Genomic DNA, 19349 nt, shown 5'->3' on the forward strand with positions numbered 1-19349 from the left:
TCACTTTACTCGTTCCGTATTGCATGATCCCGTGACTAACTACTTAGTCACATTGAGCTCATTATGATGATGCATTACCGAGTGGGCCCAGAGATACCTCTCCGTCATACGGAGTGACAAGTCCCAGTCTAGATTCGTGCCAACCCAACAGACACTTTCAGAGATACCTGTAGTGCACCTTTATAGCCATCCAGTTACGTTGTGACGTTTGATACACCCAAAGCATTCCTACGGTATCCGGGAGTTGCACAATATCATGGTCTAAGGAAATGATACTTGACATTAGAAAAGCTTTAGCAAACGAACTACATGATCTTGTGCTATGCTTAGGATTGGGTCTTGTCCATCACATCATTCTCCTAATGATGTGATCCTTTTATCAATGACATCCTATGTCCATGGTCAGGAAACCATAACCATCTATTGATCAGCGAGCTAGTCAACTAGAGGCTCACTAGGGACATGTTGCGGTCTATGTATTCACACATGTATTACGGTTCCCAGTTAATCCAATTATAGCATGAACAATAGACAATTATCATGAACAAGGAAATATAATAATAACCATTTTATTATTGCCTCTCGGGCATATTTCCAACAGTCTCCCACTTGCACTAGAGTCAATAATCTAGTTCACATCATTATGTGATTGTATTGAATCCAACACCCATGGTGTTTGATCATATCTCGCTTGTGAGAGAGGCTTATTAGTCAACGGGTCTGAACCTTTCAGATCCGTGTGTGCTTTGCAAATATCTATGTCATCTTGTAGATGCAGCTACCAGGCGCTACTTGCAGCTATTCCAAATAAATGCTCTACTATATGAATCTGGTTTACTACTCAGAGTCATCTGGATTAGTGTCAAAGTTTGCATCGACGTAACCCTTTACGACAAACTCTTTTACCACCTCCATAATTGAGAAATTTCCTTAGTCCACTAGTTACTAAGGTTAAGTTTGACCGCTGTCATGTGATCCATTCCTGGATCACTCTTGTACCCCTTGACTGACTCATGGCAAGGCACACTTCAGGTGTGGTACTCAGCATAGCATACTGTAGAGCCTACGTCTAAAGCATAGGGGACGACCTTCGTCCTTTCTCTCTCTTCTGCCGTGGCCTGGTCTTGAGTCTTACTCAATACTCACACCTTATAACACAGCCAAGAACTCCTTCTTTGCCGATCTATTTTGAACTCCTTCAAAATCTTGTCACGGTATGTGTTCGTTTGAAAGTACTATCAAGCGATCTTGATCTATCCTTATAGATCTTGATGCTCAATGTTCAAGCATCTTAATCTAGGTTTTCCATTGAAAACACTTTTCAAATAACCCTATATGCTTTCCTGAAACTCTACATCATTTCTGATCAACAATATGTCAACAACATATACTCATCAGAAATTCTATAGTTCTCCCACTCACTTCTTTGGAAATACAAGTTTCTCATAAACTTTGTATAAACCCAAAATCTTTGATCATCTCATCAAAGCGTATATTCCAACTCCAAGATGCTTACTCCAGTCCTTAGAAGGATTGCTGGAGCTTTGCATACTTGTTAGCATATTTCAGGATTGTCAAAATCTTCTGGTTGTATCACATACAACCTTTCCTCAAGAAAATCGTCGAGGAAACAATGTTTTGACATCATATCTGCAAGATTTCATAAATAATGCAGTAACTGCTAATATAATTCCAACAGACTCTTAGCATCGCTACGAATGAGAAAGTCTCATCGCATTCCACTCCTTGAACTTGTTGGAAAACATCTTAATGACGAGTCGAGCTTTCTTAATGGTGATACTTACCATCATTGTCTGTCTTCCTTTTTAAATCCATTTGTACTCAACAGCCTTACGACCATCGAGTAGTTCTTCCAAAGTCTATACTTTGTCTTCATAAATGGATCCTCTCTCGGATTTTATGGCCTCGAGCCATTCGTCGGAATCCGGGCGCACCATCGCTTCTCCATAGCTCGTAGGTTCATTGTTGTCTAGCAACATGACCTCTAAGACAGGATTACGTACCACTCTGAAGTAGTACGCATCCTTGTCGACCTACGAGGTTTGGTAGTGACTTGATCTGAAGTTTCATGATCACTATCATTAGCTTCCACTTCAATTGGTGTAGGCGCCATAGGAACAACTTCCTGTGCCCGGCTTCACACTAGTTGAAGTGATGGTTCAGTAACCTCATCAAGTCTCCACCATCCTCCCACTCAATTCTTTCAAGAGAAACTTTTCCTCGAGAAAGGACCCATTTCTGGAAACAATCACTTTTGCTTCCGGATCTGAATTAGGAGGTATACCCAACTGTTTTTGGGTGTCCTATGAAGATGCATTTTATCCGCTTTGGGTTCGAGCTTATCAAGCAAAACGAGAGTCCAAACAGAATGAAACCTTCGGGAGTGTGATTTTTGGAACGAACATGATCCAAAGGACTTGGAGTGCAAGTCAAGAAGCAGTCGAGGCTTCCACGAGATAGGAGGGCGCGCCCCCTATCTCGTGGGCCCCTCGGGCGTCCACCGACGTACTTCTTCCTCCTATATAAGCCTACGTACCCCGAAAACATCCAGGGGGCATACGAAACACAATTTCCACCACCGTAACCTTCTGTATCCGCGAGATCTCATCTTGGAGCCTTCGCCGGCACTCTGCCGGAGGGGAAATCTACCATGGAGGGCTTCTACATCAACACCCTTGCCCCTCTGATGAGTTGTGAGTAGTTTACCACAGAACTATGGGTCCATAGTTATTAGCTAGATGGCTTCTTCTCTCTTTTTAGATCTCAATACAATGTTCTCCCACTCTCTTGTGGAGATCTATTTGATGTAACTCTTTTTGCGATGTATTTGTCGAGATCCGATGAATTGTGGGTTTATGATCAAGTTTATCTATGAATAATATTTGAATCTTCTCTGAATTATTTTATGTATGATTGAGTTATCTTTGCAAATCTCTTCGAATTATCAGTTTGGTTCGGCCTACTAGATTGATCTTTCTTGCAATGGAAGAAGTGCTTAGCTTTGGGTTCAATCTTGCGGTGTGCTTACCCAGTGACAGGAGTTGCAAGGCACGTATTGTATTGTTGCCATCGAGGATAAAAAGATGGGGTTTATATCATATTGCTTGAGTTTATCCCTCTACTTCATGTCATCTTTCTTAATGTGTTACTTTGTTCTTATGAACTTAATACTCTAGATGCATGCTGGATAGCGGTCGATGTGTGGAGTAATAGTAGTAGATGCAGGCAGGAGTCGGTCTACTTGTTGCGGACATGATGCCTATATACATGATCATGCCTAGATAATCTCATAATTATTCGCTTTTCTATCAATTGCCCGACAGTAATTTTTTCACCCACCGTAATACTTATGCTATCTTGAGAGAAGCCACTAGTGAAACGTTTGGCCCCCAGGTCTATCTTTTATCATATAAGCTTTCAATCTACTTTTCTTTGCATCTTTACTTTTCGCATCTATATTATAAAAATACTAAAAATATATTTATCTTATCATACTATCTATATCAGATCTCACTTTCGCAAGTGGCCGTGAAGGGATTGACAACCCCTTTATTGCGTTGGTTGCGAGTTCTTTGTTTCTTTGTGTAGGTGTGTGGGACTTCTGAGGAACCTCCTACTGGATTGATACCTTGGTTCTCAAAAACTGAGGGAAATACTTACGCTACTATTCCTGCATCACCCTTTCCTCTTCAAGGAAAACCAACTCAAGCGCAAGACGTAACAAGAAGGATTTCTGGCGCCGTTGCCGAGGAGGTCTTCGCTCAAGTCAAGACATACCAAGTACCCGTCACAAACTCATCTCCCTCGTATTTACATTATTTTCCATTTGCCTCTCGTTTTCCTCTCCCCCACTTCACCCTTGCCGTTTTATTCACCCTCTCTTTCCCAATCATCTCCTCTCTTTTTCGCTTGCCTTCTTCTATTTACTTGTGTGTTGGATTACTTGTTGCCATGGCGCAAGATAATACCAAATTGTATGATTTCTCCAATACCAATAATAATGATTTCCTTAGTACTCCGATTGCTCCTCTTAATGATGTTGAGTCTTGTGAAATCAATACGCTTTGCTGAATCTTGTTATGAAAGATCAATTCGCCGGCCTTTCTAGTGAAGATGACGCTACTCATCTAAACAACTTTGTTGATTTGTGTGATATGCAAAAGAAGAAAGATACGGATAATGATATTGTTAAATTAAAGTTATTTCCGTTTTCACTTAGAGATCATGCTAAATTTTGGTTTTCGTCTTTGCCTAAAATAGTATTGATTCTTGGAACAAGTGCAAAGATGCTTTTATATCTAAGTATTTTCCTCCCGCTAATATTATCACTCTTAGGAACGATATTATGAATTTTAAACAACTTGATCATGAGCATGTTTCCCAATCTTGGGAAAGAATGAAATTGATGATTCGCAATTGCCCTACACATGGTTTGAATTTATGGATGATCATACAAAATTTTTATGCCGGTTTGAACTTTGCTTCTAGAAATCTTTTAGATTCGTCCGCGGGAGGCACGTTTATGGAAATCACGTTAGGAGATGCTACAAAACTTCTTGATAATATTATGTCTAATTATTCTCAATGGCACACCGAAAGATCTTCTAGTAAAAAAAGTGCATGCTATAGAAGAAATCAATGTTTTGAGTGGAAAGTGGATGAACTTATGAAATTATTTGCTACTAAAAATACTCCTCTTGATCCCAATGATATGCCTTTGTCTACTTTGATTGAGAATAATAATGAATCTATGGATGTGAATTTTGTTGGTAGGAATAATTTTGGAAACAACGCTTTTAGAGGAAACTTTAATCCTAGACCGTTCCCTAGTAATTCCTCTAATAATTATGGAAATTTCTACAATAATTCTTATGGTAACTTTAATAAGATTCCCTCTGATTTTGAGAATAGTGTGAAAGAATTGATGATCTCTCAAAAGAATTTTAATGCTTTGCTTGAAGAAAAATTGCTCAAAGTTGATGATTTGGCTAGGAACATTGATAGACTTTCGCTTGATGTTGATTCTCTTAAACTTAGATCTACTCCTCCTAAGCATGATATCAATGAGTCTCTCAAAGCCATGAGAATTTCCATTGATGAGTGCAAGGAAAGAACCGCTAGATTGCGTGCTAAGAAAGATTTCTTTGTAAAGGCGTGTTCTTCTAGTTTCCGTGAAAATAATGATGAAGATCTTAAAGTTATTGATGTGTCTCCTATTACATATTTGTTTTACAATATGAATCTTGATAATAATGGGACTGGAGACGAGTCAACTTTAGTTAAAAGGCGTCCCAATAATTCGGAGTTTTTAGATCTTGATGTTAAATTTGGTAAAAGTGGGATTGGAGAGGTCATGACTTTAAATAGCATTGAACCCACTATCTTGGATTTCAAGGAATTTTATTATGATAATTGTTCTTTAGAAGGTTGTATTTCCTTGTTGCAATCCGTTGTGAATTCTCCCCATGCTTATAGTCAAAATAAAGCTTTTACCAAACATATCGTTGATGCCTTGATGCAATCTTATGATGAAAACTTAGTTTGGAAGTTTCTATACCTAGAAAACTTAATGATGAGTGGGAACCTACTATAAATATTAAAATTAAAGATCATCAGTGTTTTGCTTTGTGTGATTTGGGTGCTAGTGTTTCCACGATTCCGAAAACTTTATGTGATATTCTAGGTTTCCATGATCTTGATGATTGCTCTTTAAATTTGCACCTTGCCGATTCCACCATTAAAAAGCCAATGGAAATGATCAATGATGTTCTCATTGTTGCAAATAGAAATTTGGTGCCCGTAGATTTTATAGTTCTTGATATAGATTGCAATCTTTCTTGCCCTATTATTCTTGGTAGACCTTTCCTTAGAATGATTGGCGCGATTATTGATATAAAGGAAGGAAATATTAGATCCCAATTTCCGTTAAAGAAAGGCATGGAGCACTTTCCAAGAAATAAAGTCAAATAAGCTTATGAATCTATCATGCAGGCTACTTATGAATCGAGTGCCAAAGATGGCACTACTTAGATCTATCTTCGCTTTTATGCCTAGCTAGGGGCATTAAACGATAGCGCTAGTTGGGAGGCAACCCAATTTTATTTGTGTTTTTTGTTTTTGTTTATGTTTAGTAATAAATTTTGCATCTACCTTCTGTTTAGATGTGTTTTTATGTTTTAATTAGTGTTTGTGCCAAGTAGAACCTATAGGATAACTTATGATGATAGTTAATTTGATTCTGCTGAAAAACAGAGACTTTGCGCGCACGAAATTAGTTTTGTTAAATCACAGAAATGTGATTTTGCGTTGATTCGTTTTGCTGATCATCAATAGATAATTTTTCCAGGACTTCCTATTTTGGTAGGAGTTTTAGAGTTCCAGAAGTTTGCTTTAGTTACATATTGCTACAGATTGTTCTCTTTTTGACAGATTCTGCCTTTCGTGTGTTGGTTGCTTATTTTTGATGCATCTATGGATATAAAATAGTTTATAAACCATAGAGAAGTTGGAATACAGTAGGTTTAACACCAATATAAATAAAGAATGAGTTCATTACAGTACCTTATGTGGTGGTTTTGTTTTCTTTCACTAACGGAGTTTATGAGATTTCCTGTTGAGATTTGTGTTGTGAAGTTTTCAAGTTTTGGGTAAAGATTTGATGGACTATGGAATAAGGAGTGGCAAAAGCATAAGCTTGCGGATGCCCATGTCACCCCAATATATTCAAGAATAGCCAAAAGCCTAAGCTTGTGGATGCCCCGGGAAGGCATCCCCTCTTTCGTCTTCGTTCATTGGTAACTTTACTTGGAGCTATATTTTTATTCGCCACATGATATGTGTTTTGCTTGGAGCGTCGTGTATGATATTAGTCTTTGCCATTTAGTTTTCCACAATCATCCTTGCTGTATAAACCTTTTGGGAGAAGCCTACTTGATTAGAATTTATTAGAATACTCTACGTGCTTCACTTATATCTTTTGAGCTAGATAGTTTTTGCTCTAGTGCTTCACTTATATCTTTTAGAGCACGGTGGTGGCTTAATTTTGTAGAAATTGCTAGTCTCTCATGCGTCACTTATATTATTTTGAGAGTCTTTTAGAACAACATGGTATTTGCTTTGGTTATAAAATTGGTCCTAGAATGGTGGGCATCCAAGTTGGGTATAATAAAAACTATCATAGGAAGTCAATTGGATGCTATGATCAATTTGATACTTGATAATTGTTTTGAGATATGGACGTAGTGATATTAAAGTCATGCTAGTTGGGTGATTATGAATTTAAAAAATGCTTGTGTTGAAGTTAGCAAGTCCCGTAGCATGCACGGATGGTTAAAGTTGTGTAACAAATTTGAAACATGAAGTGTACTTGGATTGTGCATCCTTATGAGTGGCGGTCGGGGACGAGCGATGTTCTTTTCCTACCAATCTATCCCTCTAGGAGCATGCGCGTAGTGCTTGGTTTTTGATGACTTCTAAATTTTTGCAATAAGTATATGAGTTCTTTTGACTAATGTTAGGTCCATGGATTATACACACTTTTACCTTTCCACCATTGCTAGCCTCTACGGTACCATGCATTGCCCTTTCTCACCTTGAGAGTTGGTGCAAACTTCGCCGGTGCATCCAAACCCCGTGAGACGATACACTCTATCACACATAAACCTCCTTGTATCTTCCTCAAAACATCCACCATACCTACCTATTATGGCATTTCCATAGCCATTCCGAGATATATTGCTATACAACTTTCCGCCGTTCCGTTCATCATCATGACATACATTACTTTTGTCATATTGCCATTGCATGATCATGTAGTTGACATCGTATTTGTGGCAAAGCCACCATGCATAACTTTTCATACATGTCACTCTTGATTCATTGCACCATCCCGGTACACCGCCGGAGGCATTCATATAGAGTCATATCTTGTTCTAATTTCGATTTGTAATTCATATGTTGTGATCAATAAAAGTGTGATGATCACCATTATTAGAGCATTGTCCCCAAAAAGAAAAGAAAAAGAAAAAAAGAAAGGCCAAAAGAAAAAAAAGCCCAGAGAAGAAAAAAGAGAAAAAAAGAAAAAAAAAGAAAAAGAAAAAGAAAAAAGAAAATAAATAAAAGGGGCAATGTTACTATCTCCTTTTCCACACTTGTGCTTCAAAGTAGCACCATGTTTTTCATATGGAGAGTCTCATATGTTGTCACTTTCATATACTAGTGGGAATTTTTCATTATAGAACTTGGCTTGTATATTCCTACGGTGAGCTTCCTCAAATGCCCTAGGTCTTCGTGAGCAAGCAAGTTGGATGCACACCCACTAGTTTTCTTTTGTTGAGCTTTCATTCATTTATAGCTCTAGTGCATCCGTTGCATGGCAATCCCTACTTCTCATGTTGACATCAATTGATGGGCATCTCCATAGCCCGTTGATTATCCTCATCAATGTGAGACTTTATCTTTTTTTGTCTTCTCCACACAATCCCATCATCATATTCTATTCCACCCATAGTGCTATATCCATGGCTCACGCTCATGTATTGCGTGAAAGTTGAAAAAGTTTGAGATTATTTAAGTATGAAACAATTTCTTGGCTTGTCATCGAGGGTGTAGAATTTGGGAACATTTTTGTGTGACGAAAATGAAGCATAGCCTAACTATATGATTTTGTAGGGATAAACTTTCCTTTGCCATGTTATTTTGAGAAGACATGATTGCTTTGATTAGTATGCTTGAAGTGTTACTATTTCTTTTATCAATATGAACTTTTATTTTGAATCATTTGGATCTGAACATTCATGCCACAATAAAGAAAATTACATTAAGAATAATGCTAGGACATTTCACATCAAAAATTATGTTTTTATCATTTACATACTCGAGGACGAGCATGAATTAAGCTTCGGGATGCTTGATACGTCTTCGACGTATCTATAATATTTGATTGTTCTATGCTATTATATTACCCCTTTTGGATGTTTATGGTCTTTATTTTACACATTTATATCATTTTTGGGACTACCCTACTAACCGGAGGCCCAGCCCGTAGTGTTGTCTTTTTGCCTATTTCAGTATTTCAAAGAAAAGGAATATCAAATATCAAACGGAGTCCAAACGGAATGAAACCTTTGGGATCATGATTTTTGGAACGAACATGATCCAGAGGACTTGGAGTGCAAGCCAAGAAGCGATCGAGGCGGCCAGGAGATAGGAGGGCGCGCCCACCCCCTCTGGGCGCGCCCCCTTGTCTCGTGGGCCCCTCGAGCGACCACTGACGTACTTCTTCCTCCTAAAGATACCCATGTACCCCGAAAACATCCATGGAGCCAACGAAAAATAATTTCCACCACCGCAACCTTCTGTATCCGTGAGATCCCATCTTGGAGCCTTCGTCGGTGCTTCGCCGGAGGGGGAATCGACCACGGAGGGCTTCTACATCAATACCATAGCCCCTCCGATGAGTTGTGAGTAGTTTACCACAAACCTTCGGGTCCATAGTTATTAGCTAGATGGCTTCTTCTCTCTTTTTGGATCTCAATACAATGTTCTCCCCCTCTCTTGTGGAGATCTATTTGATGTAACTCTCTTTGCGGTGTATTTGTCGAGGTCCGATGAATTGTGGGTTTATGATCAAGTTTATCTATGAATAATATTTGAATCTTCTCTGAATTCTTTTATGTATGATTGAGTTATCTTTGCAAGTCTCTTCGAATTACCAGTTTGGTTTGGCCTACTAGATTGATATTTCTTGCAATGGGAGAAGTGCTTAGCTTTGGGTTCAATCTTGCGGTGTCCTTACCCAGTGACAGCAGGGGTTGCAAGGCACGTATTGTATTGTTGCCATCGAGGATACAAAGATGGGGTTTATATCATATTGCTTGAATTTATCCCTCTACATCATGTCATCTTTCTTAATGCGTTACTCTGTTCTTATGAACTTAATACTCTAGATGCATGCTGGATAGCGGTCGATGTGTGGAGTAATAGTAGTAGATGCAGGCAGGAGTCGGTCTACTTGTTGCAGACGTGATGCCTATATACATGATCATGCCTAGATAATCTCATAATTATTCGCTTTTCTATCAATTGCTCGACAGTAATTTGTTCACCCACCGTAATACTTATGTTATCTTGAGAGAAGCCACTAGTGAAACCTATGGCCCCCGGGTCTATCTTTTATCATGTAAGCTTTCAATCTACTTTTATTTGCATCTTTACTTTTCGCATCTATATTATAAAAATACCAAAAATATATTTATCTTATCATACTATCTCTATCAGATCTCACTTTCCCAAGTGGCCGTGAAGGGATTGACAACCCCTTTATAGCGTTGGTTGCGAGTTCTTTGTTTGTTTGTGTAGGTGCGTGGGACTTCTGAGGAGCCTTCTACTGAATTGATACCTTGGTTCTCAAAAACTGAGGGAAATACTTACGCTAATATTACTGCATCACTCTTTCCTCTTCAAGGAAAACCAACGCAAGATCAAGACGTAGCAATCTTCACAAGCATCTCTGTTAGCATCATTAGGCAAACTAGATTCATCCCTCTCTTCCTCATCTTGATCATCTACTGGATCTACTGGAATGCCAAATTTTTTGGCCATCTCAGTGTCAGCCATTGATGCAATGACCAAATTAGTAGTGTCTTCTAATTGTACTGAATTCCAATCAACACAAACAACCCTTGCAGCACCATCACAACCCTCTTCTACATCTTGATCAACCCCCCCCCTATTACTGTCACTTTACCCGTAAACATGGGCGTTATCTGTCTCTGTGAAGCCCAATCATCATCTACCATCTGTGAAGCCAACTTTAAGGTACATATCCAACCTTAAAATCTAATTTCAGATCAACGAGCTCTGCATGAAAGGTAGTCTGTTTGCTTGCCCAGCCGTCTTGCCGATCGATTTCATCAACCATCTCTTCACCATTCTCTATTCTCACATACTCACCCTTCCAATTATCAAACCGTAGCAATGCTACCTCCTGCTCTGGACCCCAAAAAAATTCTCTCCCCAATTTTCTCCACGACATTTCTCACGGCCCACTCTTCCCTGCTCTGTATTTCCTGAGGATCATTCTCTGCATATTCAACGAGGAGGGGTTGCATTAGTGATGCTGAAAACAAAAACAAACACGGCAACGAGTGGTGGCGGTTGGCGAGAGGTTTACCACGGGTGAAGCAAGCGTATGAGAGGTGGTCTTGCCGGGGCGTTTCTAGGCTACCAGAGTGTTGAGTTTAAAAGGACGATGCCGATAGAGGTGGTACGCCCCCAGCCCCTGGCCCGTACCTCCTTACAAGGTTTGTGGAGCAAGCGGTGGCGCGTGCCTCCGCGATTCGTGCTTGCGCTTCGCTTCCATGATCTCGTCATTTGCTCCGCGAAAGCAGCTCGCCGTGGGGTCTAGTTTAGTCAAGCGGCCCCTCCTCGTTGTTGTTAAGCCTTGAAATGCGATGCATGGTTTCAGTCTCTAAGGGGCGTTGTTCACCGTGTATTTCAAATTGGGTGGGGCTTGTCGCCGCTGACGGAATCCATATGTGAGGATTTGGGAGTTCAGTTTACAAAGGAGGCTTTGAACTCGTCTCCGATGATTGCCTTCTTGTGATGACAAGTTGTTGACTTGGAGTTGCTGTTTTAGTATGGGGGCCAGGAGGTATGGGTGAAAACTGATGGAACTGAATACATAAGCTGTGGCGTACGCCCCAACTTAAGAACTCCCTCCGTTTTTAAATATGTAAGACATTTTAGAGATTTCAATATTGACTACATACAGAGCAAAATGAGTGAATGTACACTCTAAAATACGTCTACATGGATCCATATGTACTCCATATTAAAATCTCTAAAAGATTATTTAGAAACGGAGGGAGTGCATTTGATTCAGCAGAAGCAGAAAATGAATACATAAACCGGGAAACAAATAAGGAAGCTACTAGCAACAATGCATAACGAACAAGGTGTGGACGCATATGAGTATTGAAAGTTCACTGATACTAAATAATCTCCTAAACCATAAAGAAAAAGCACAACAAAAACTAACACTCAAATGCTAATATGACTACGTCATTATGATATATCATGGATATACAATAGGATATAAATTGCGCATAAGGTATACTGATCAAGAATTGGATGAGGAAGAGGACCACGAGAGTACATGTGTTCAGTTTTTTGTGGTAGGATTAGGTTGGGCCAGAAGTATATATGAGTTGGGCTGTAGTAGGCTATGCGGACAAAAAAAAAGAACCTTTCACACATGCGGATGAAATTTTGTTTCCCCTGGTGTTCCACTGGAAAACACTTTCTTTTCCGCTTCCACGAGGAAAACTCTGTTTTCATGTTTCGTAATTTTTTGTTTCTGTTTCTATATTTTTGCTCTATTTTCCATATATTTTTGGAATGAACATGAAGTTCTAATTCGGATGACACGTGCTTTCACTCCCAGGTTGTGTACCTTGTTAAGGCGATTGAAGATGAATTGTGGTGTGAAAATAGTTGGCTGCCACCCAGGATAGCTGCCAGCCAGGTAGCCACAGTACGATCTAAGCGCGTAGAGATATGATCTTCAAGGTTAAGGTAGTGCATTCACGAAAGACATGCATGGATATGATCACTAATTACGGATAATGTGTATGTACATGTGGACTATCATGACAGAGCTATAGTGTTTGGACCCCTGACAACAATGTTGTATGTGTATATGCACCTGATAAGCCAGTGCCGTCACACGCTTTGCAAACAGAACTGTTGGATAGTGTATGTACTGTTGGATAGTGTATGCAACTCTTCAATGCACACAAGTAGGGTAGGTAACACATATATACTTAGTGAGCTCTTGTGCATGACACACAACTAGCTCAAAAATACACACAGGTAGTATACGTAAGACATATATACTAAGTGAACTCTTGTGCATGCTACACAACTAGCTCCTTGTGCACGCGACATTCCATGTACTCGTTCTTTTCACGTACAAGACATTGATACAGGCGAGCGGTAGTTTCAATGTAGTACGCTTTCCAAAGGACGACCTCAACGTGTCAATCACTGAACTTTATTGACACGAACGGTGTACATGAAGTACTTGTCGGCACTTTTGGAAAAGATATACGCACACTTGTAAGCTGGCTCTTATCCTAAACAATCTAATGATAAACATGAAGATTTTTGAGAAGATGGTGAGGAAGTTTGCAAGAAGGCTTTTGGTGATGTATTGAATGACAAAGCTTTGCAAAATACGGGTAAAGCCGATTCTTCTTCAGCTGCGCGCCAACATAATTTAGAGACTAAGCACGAGAACCAAGAGAGTGCGGGGACTTTGTGTCATTGCTTCGAAGAATGGCCCATTGATAGAATATCTTCTACAGTTCAGAGATAAAAATTCTTGTGATCCAAGAGACAGCCGAAGGCTTTGTGCATCAAGGTGTTGTGGAAATAAAGTTCTTCTCCGACAGATCTCTCACAAGGAGGTGGATATTCATATGCAAGGCGCAGATGACAGGATAGAGATGTCCACTTTTACTAGGCCGATCTGGATAGACCAAGAGGACATGGGGGTGAGGACGTGAGATGCATCCTACTCAAGGTGGAAACTATGCCACATGGTGTTCCGAAGAAAATTGGAGAACATCCTAATAATTACACTCTTGAAGATGGGGTACTTGATTCACGCGGTCAAATGGTGAAGGAGATGAAGATGAAGTTGACAAGGAGGCTAGCTAATGATGATGATCTTGGACGGTAGATCATCACCAAGGGGAGTGGCATCAAGTGTTCCAAGACTGAAAAGTATTCATGCAATTGCTTGTATCAATGTAAATGGGCTATCCATGAGCTATGGGGTACTTATACATGGCTGCACTAGGTAGCAATGACATCTTTGATCCAAAAAGGGACCAATGTCCAACAAATCTATGAAGTACAAGCTAACGAATGGTCTATGATTACTGTAGGCAATGTTATTTCAAAATAAGTACAATGCACTCTCAAGTTATCTCATTAGACTGTTTTTTTAGGGGTCTCTCATTAGACTGTTGAACTCACATAAACATGTAAGGCACATTTGGCACACAAGAATCAGGATGCTATCATTGTATGGCAAGTTCCGCATAAGCAACTTATATGTGCTAGAACTTTCTATTTGTTCATACATAAGCATACACTAGAGTATGTTATCAGGATACTTGTTAGGCCATATGCTTTAGAAATTTCTATCAACACTTCTATATTATTAAAATATATGAACAGAGACACACAAATATGTATACATTATAATCAATACAAGCTAGTATAATAGATTAACCCATGGATGAATAGGTTTTTTCATGTTTTATATCACACTTGAAATGATTCGATTGAAACATCACTATGAATGCAGAGTTTTGAAATAATTAACTTATTTTTTAAAAGAAGATTAAATTTATGGAACCATAAAAGATCATTGATAGGAGTTAGTGTTGGAAATATGCCCTCGAGGCAATAATAAATTAGTTATTATTATATTTCCTTGTTCATGATAATCGTTTATTATCCATGCTATAATTGTATTGATAGGAAACTCAGATACATGTGTGGGTACATAGACAACACCATGTCCCTAGTAAGCCTCTAGTTGACTAGCTCGTTGATCAATAGATGGTTACAGTTTCCTGACCATGGACATTGGATGTCGTTGATAACGGGATCACATCATTAGGAGAATGATGTGATGGACAAGACCCAATCCTAAGCCTAGCACAAAGATCAAGTAGTTCGTATGCTAAAGCTTTTCTAATGTCAAGTATCTTTTCCTTAGACCATGAGATTGTGCAACTCCCGGATACCGTAGGAATGCTTTGGGTGTACCAAACGTCACAACGTAACTGGGTGGCTATAAAGGTACACTACGGGTATCTCCGAAAGTGTATGTTGGGTTGGCACGAATCGAGACTGGGATTTGTCACTCCGTGTGATGGAGAGGTATCTCTGGGCCCACTCGGTAAGACATCATCATAATGTGCACAATGTGACCAAGGGGTTGATCACGGGATGATGTGTTACGGAATGAGTAAAGAGACTTGCCGGTAACGAGATTGAACAAGGTATCGGGATACTGACGATCGAATCTCGGGCAAGTACAATACCGCTAGACAAAGGGAATTGAATACGGGATCGATTGAGTCCTTGACATCGTGGTTCATCCGATGAGATCATCGTGGAACATGTGGGAGCCAACATGGGTATCCAGATCCCGCTGTTGGTTATTGACCGGAGAACGTCTCGGTCATGTCTGCATGGTTCCCGAACCCGTAGGGTCTACACACTTAAGGTTCGATGACGCTAGGGTTATAGGGAATAGATATACGTGGTTACCGAATGTTGTTTGGAGTCCCGGATGAGATCTCGGACGTCACGAGGAGTTCTGGAATGGTCCGGAGGTAAAGATTTATATATGGGAAGTCCTGTTTTGGTCATCGGAAAAGTTTCGGGTTTTATCGGTAATGTACCGGGACCACCGGGAGGGTCCCGGGGGTCCACCAAGTGGGGCCACCGGCCCCAGAGGGCTGCATGGGCCAAGTGTGGGAGGGGACCAGCCCCAGGTGGGCTGGTGCGCCCCCCACAAGGGCCCAAGGCGCCTAGGGTTTGGGGAGGGGGCGCCCCACCTTGCTTGGGGGGCAAGTTTCCCCTCTCCCCCCCTTGGCCGCCACCCTAGATGGGTTTGGGGCTGCCGCACCCCTTGGGGTGGGAACCCTAGAGGGGGCGCACCCTCCTCCCTCTCCCCTATATATACTTGAGGTATTTCGGGCTGCAGACATAAGAGTTTCCACCTCTCCCTGGCGCAGCCCTACCTCTCTTTCTCCTCCTCTCCCGCGGTGCTTGGCGAAGCCCTGTAGGATTGCCACGCTCCTCCACCATCACCACGCTGTTGTGCTGCTGCTGGACGGAGTCTTCCCCAACCTCTCCCTCTCTCCTTGCTGGATCAAGGCATGGGAGACGTCACCGGGCTGCATGTGTGTTGCACTCGGAGGTGTCGTCCGTTCGGCACTAGGATCTTCGGTGATTTGGATCACGACGAGTACGACTCCCTCAACCCCGTTCTCTTGAATGCTTCCGCTTAGCGATCTACAAGGGTATGTAGATGCACTCTCCTTCCCCTCGTTGCTAGTTTCTCCATAGATGGATCTTGGTGACTCGTAGGAAAATTTTGAATTTCTGCTACGTTCCCCAACATTTAGATGTATAGAAAACAAATAACATCATATTTGACAAATATTGGTAACAATGTCATGTGATTGTTTAATATCAACTAATTAAAAATATTTTTGATCAAAAATAAATATAAAAGTTTGATATAAATATTAATACAACTACGGGAAAATGGTGATTTTAGGAGCTCCATCCACCCTAATCTGAGGGTGGAAAATGGGAGTGATGAGGAGTTATGAAATTGAAATTATGGGAAATCTCTACTATTAAAGCAGAATCGGACATCATTTTCGTTTGACCACCACCTCCTATAGATCAACCTACACCTCCTCCCCTCGTACAATCCACACTAAAGGAAAAAACCTCCTCCTCCCACGCACGACCTCTCCCACCACCCATTTTTTTCCATGCCCGCCCAAAAAAAGGAGAAAAAAAGAGAGCCACACCCACGAACGCACCTCCCATGCGCACATGCACGAGGCCCTCATCTCCCGCACCCAGTCGCTCCCAATCCTGTCACTCTCCCCTCTCTAGGAAAATTTGTCTCCGACTCCCATCCTCGTCCGCCCCACGGTCACGGTCCAGTTCGATCCAGAAATTCTCCATTCCAAGACACCCCACCAAGCTGCCATGTCACCTAAGGTGCACGAGTGGCAATGGCGACGGCATAAGGATCTGCGGCACGGTTTCGGGATGATTGAGCGGTGCGAGACGCGGCTGTTGGAGCCCTCCTGCGAGGGCATGCATGGCGGTAAAGGCGATGTTCTGCAGTTGGATTCGGGGCGTGTGTCAGGCCTTGTGGTATGGTGGCGGGCCGATGTCCCGCAGTAGTGGTTGTTGATACGTCTCCGTCGTATCTATAATTTTTTATTGTTCCATGCCAATATATACTCTACAACTTTTACATACTTTTGGCAACTTTTTATACTATTTTTGGGACTAACATATTGATCCAGTGCCCAGTGCCAGTTCCTGTTTGTTGCATATTTCTTGTTTCGCACAAAATCCATATCAAATGGAGTCCAAATGTGATAAAGAATCACGGAGATTTTTTTTGGAATATATGTGATTTTTGGGAAAAAGAATCAACGTGAGACGATGCCCGAGGAGTCCACGAGGCAGGGGGCGCGCCCCAGGGGTAGGGCGCGCCCTGGGCCCTCGTGGCCACTCCGTAAGGCGGTTGGTGCCCTTCTTTCGCCGCAAGAAAGCCAATATCCAGATAGAAATTGTGTCCAAAATTCAGCCCAATGGGAGTTATGGATCTCCGGGAATTTAAGAAACGGTGAAAGGGCAGAATCAGGGAGCGCAGGAACAGAAGGAAACAGAGAGAGAGAGAGAGAGATCCAATCTCGAAGGGGCTCTCGCCCCTCCACCGCCATGGAGGCCATGGACCAGAGGGGAAGCCCTTCTCCCATCTAGGGGGAAGGTCAAGGAAGAAGAAGAAGAAGGGGATCTCTCTCCCTCTCTCTCCCGCTGGCGCCGGAACGCCGCCAGGGCCATCACCGTGCCGACGATCTACACCAACAACTTCACTGCCGTCATCACCAACTCTCTCCCCCTCTATGCAGCGGTGTAACACCTCTTCTCCCCGATGTAATCTCTACTTGAACATGGTGCTCAACGCTATATATTATTTCCCAATGATGTATGGCTATCCTATGATGTTTGAGTAGATCTGTTTTGTCCTATGGGTTCATTGATGATCATGATTGGTTTGAGTTGCATGTTTAATTATTGGTGCTGTCCAATGGTGCTCTTCGTGTCGCACAAGTATGAGGGATACCCGCTGTAGGGTTTGCAACATGTTCATGATTTGCTTATGGTGGGTGGCGTGAGTGACAGAAGCACATACCCGAGTAAGTAGGTTGTTTGCGTATGGGAATAAAGAGGACTTGCTACTTTAATGCTATAGTTGGGTTTTACCTTAATGATCTTTAGTAATTGCGGATGCTTGCTAGAGTTCCAATCATAAATGCATATGATCCAAGAAGAGAAAGTATGTTAGCTTATGCCTCTGGCTCATATAAAATTGCAATAGTGATTACCGGTCTAGTTATCGATTGCCTAGGGACAAATAACTTTCTCGTGACAAAAAGCTCTCTACTAAAACTAACTTAGTTGTGTCTTCACCTAAACAGCCCATACTTTTTATTTACGTGCTCTTTATTATCTTGCAAACCAATCCCACAACACCTAAAAAGTACTTCTAGTTTCATACTTGTTCTAGGTAAAGCGAACGTAAAGCGTGTGCGTAGAGTTATATCGGTGGTCGATAGAACTTGAGGGAATATTTGTTCTACCTTTAGATCCTCGTTAGGTTCAACACTTTTACTTATTGAAAGAGGCTACAATTGATCCCCTATACTTGTGGGTTATCAAGACCTTTTTCTGGCGCCATTGCCGGGGAGCAATAGCATGGGATGAATATTCTCGTGTGTGCTTGTTTGCTTTATCACTAAGTAGTTTTTATTTTCTTTTATAATTTGTTCTCTATCTTTAGTTATGGATATGGAACATGAAATACCAAAAAAATTAGGTGTACTTGCTACTCATGGAGATGGGGAACCTCCTAAAACCCTCGATGCTCATTATGTGAAAGATATTATGCACTACTTTAATAATTCTGAGAAAAAACCCATTCAATTATATAATGGGAGACATGTTGGATCAACTTGAATACTTTAGGGATCATCGCTGATGTTGCTTGAAGCTACGTCGATATTTCCCCAAAAAGGAAGGGATATGCAGCACAACGGTGGTAGGTATTTCCCTCAGATATAAAACCAAGGTTATCAAACCAGTAGGAGAACCAAGCAACACAATGTAAACAACCCTGCACACAAATAACAACACCTCGCCACCCGACGTATTAAAGGGGTTGTCAATCCCTTTTGGGGTACAGCGCCTCAAGATAGGCAAAGGACATGATATAAATTTGTAGATGGGATAAATAGATCGCGGAACAAATAAATTGCAGTAAGGTATTTTTGTATTTTTTGGTTTAATAGTTCTGAAAATAAACACAAGGAAAAATTAGATCGCAAGGCAAATATATGAGAAAGAAGACTCGGGGGCCGTAGGTTTCACTAGTGGCTTGATACGTCTCCAACGTATCTATAATTTTTGATTGTTCCATGCTATTA

The sequence above is a fragment of the Triticum aestivum genome, chromosome 2B (assembly GCF_018294505.1).
Source record: "Triticum aestivum cultivar Chinese Spring chromosome 2B, IWGSC CS RefSeq v2.1, whole genome shotgun sequence".
In the NCBI taxonomy this organism is placed as follows: domain Eukaryota; kingdom Viridiplantae; phylum Streptophyta; class Magnoliopsida; order Poales; family Poaceae; genus Triticum; species Triticum aestivum.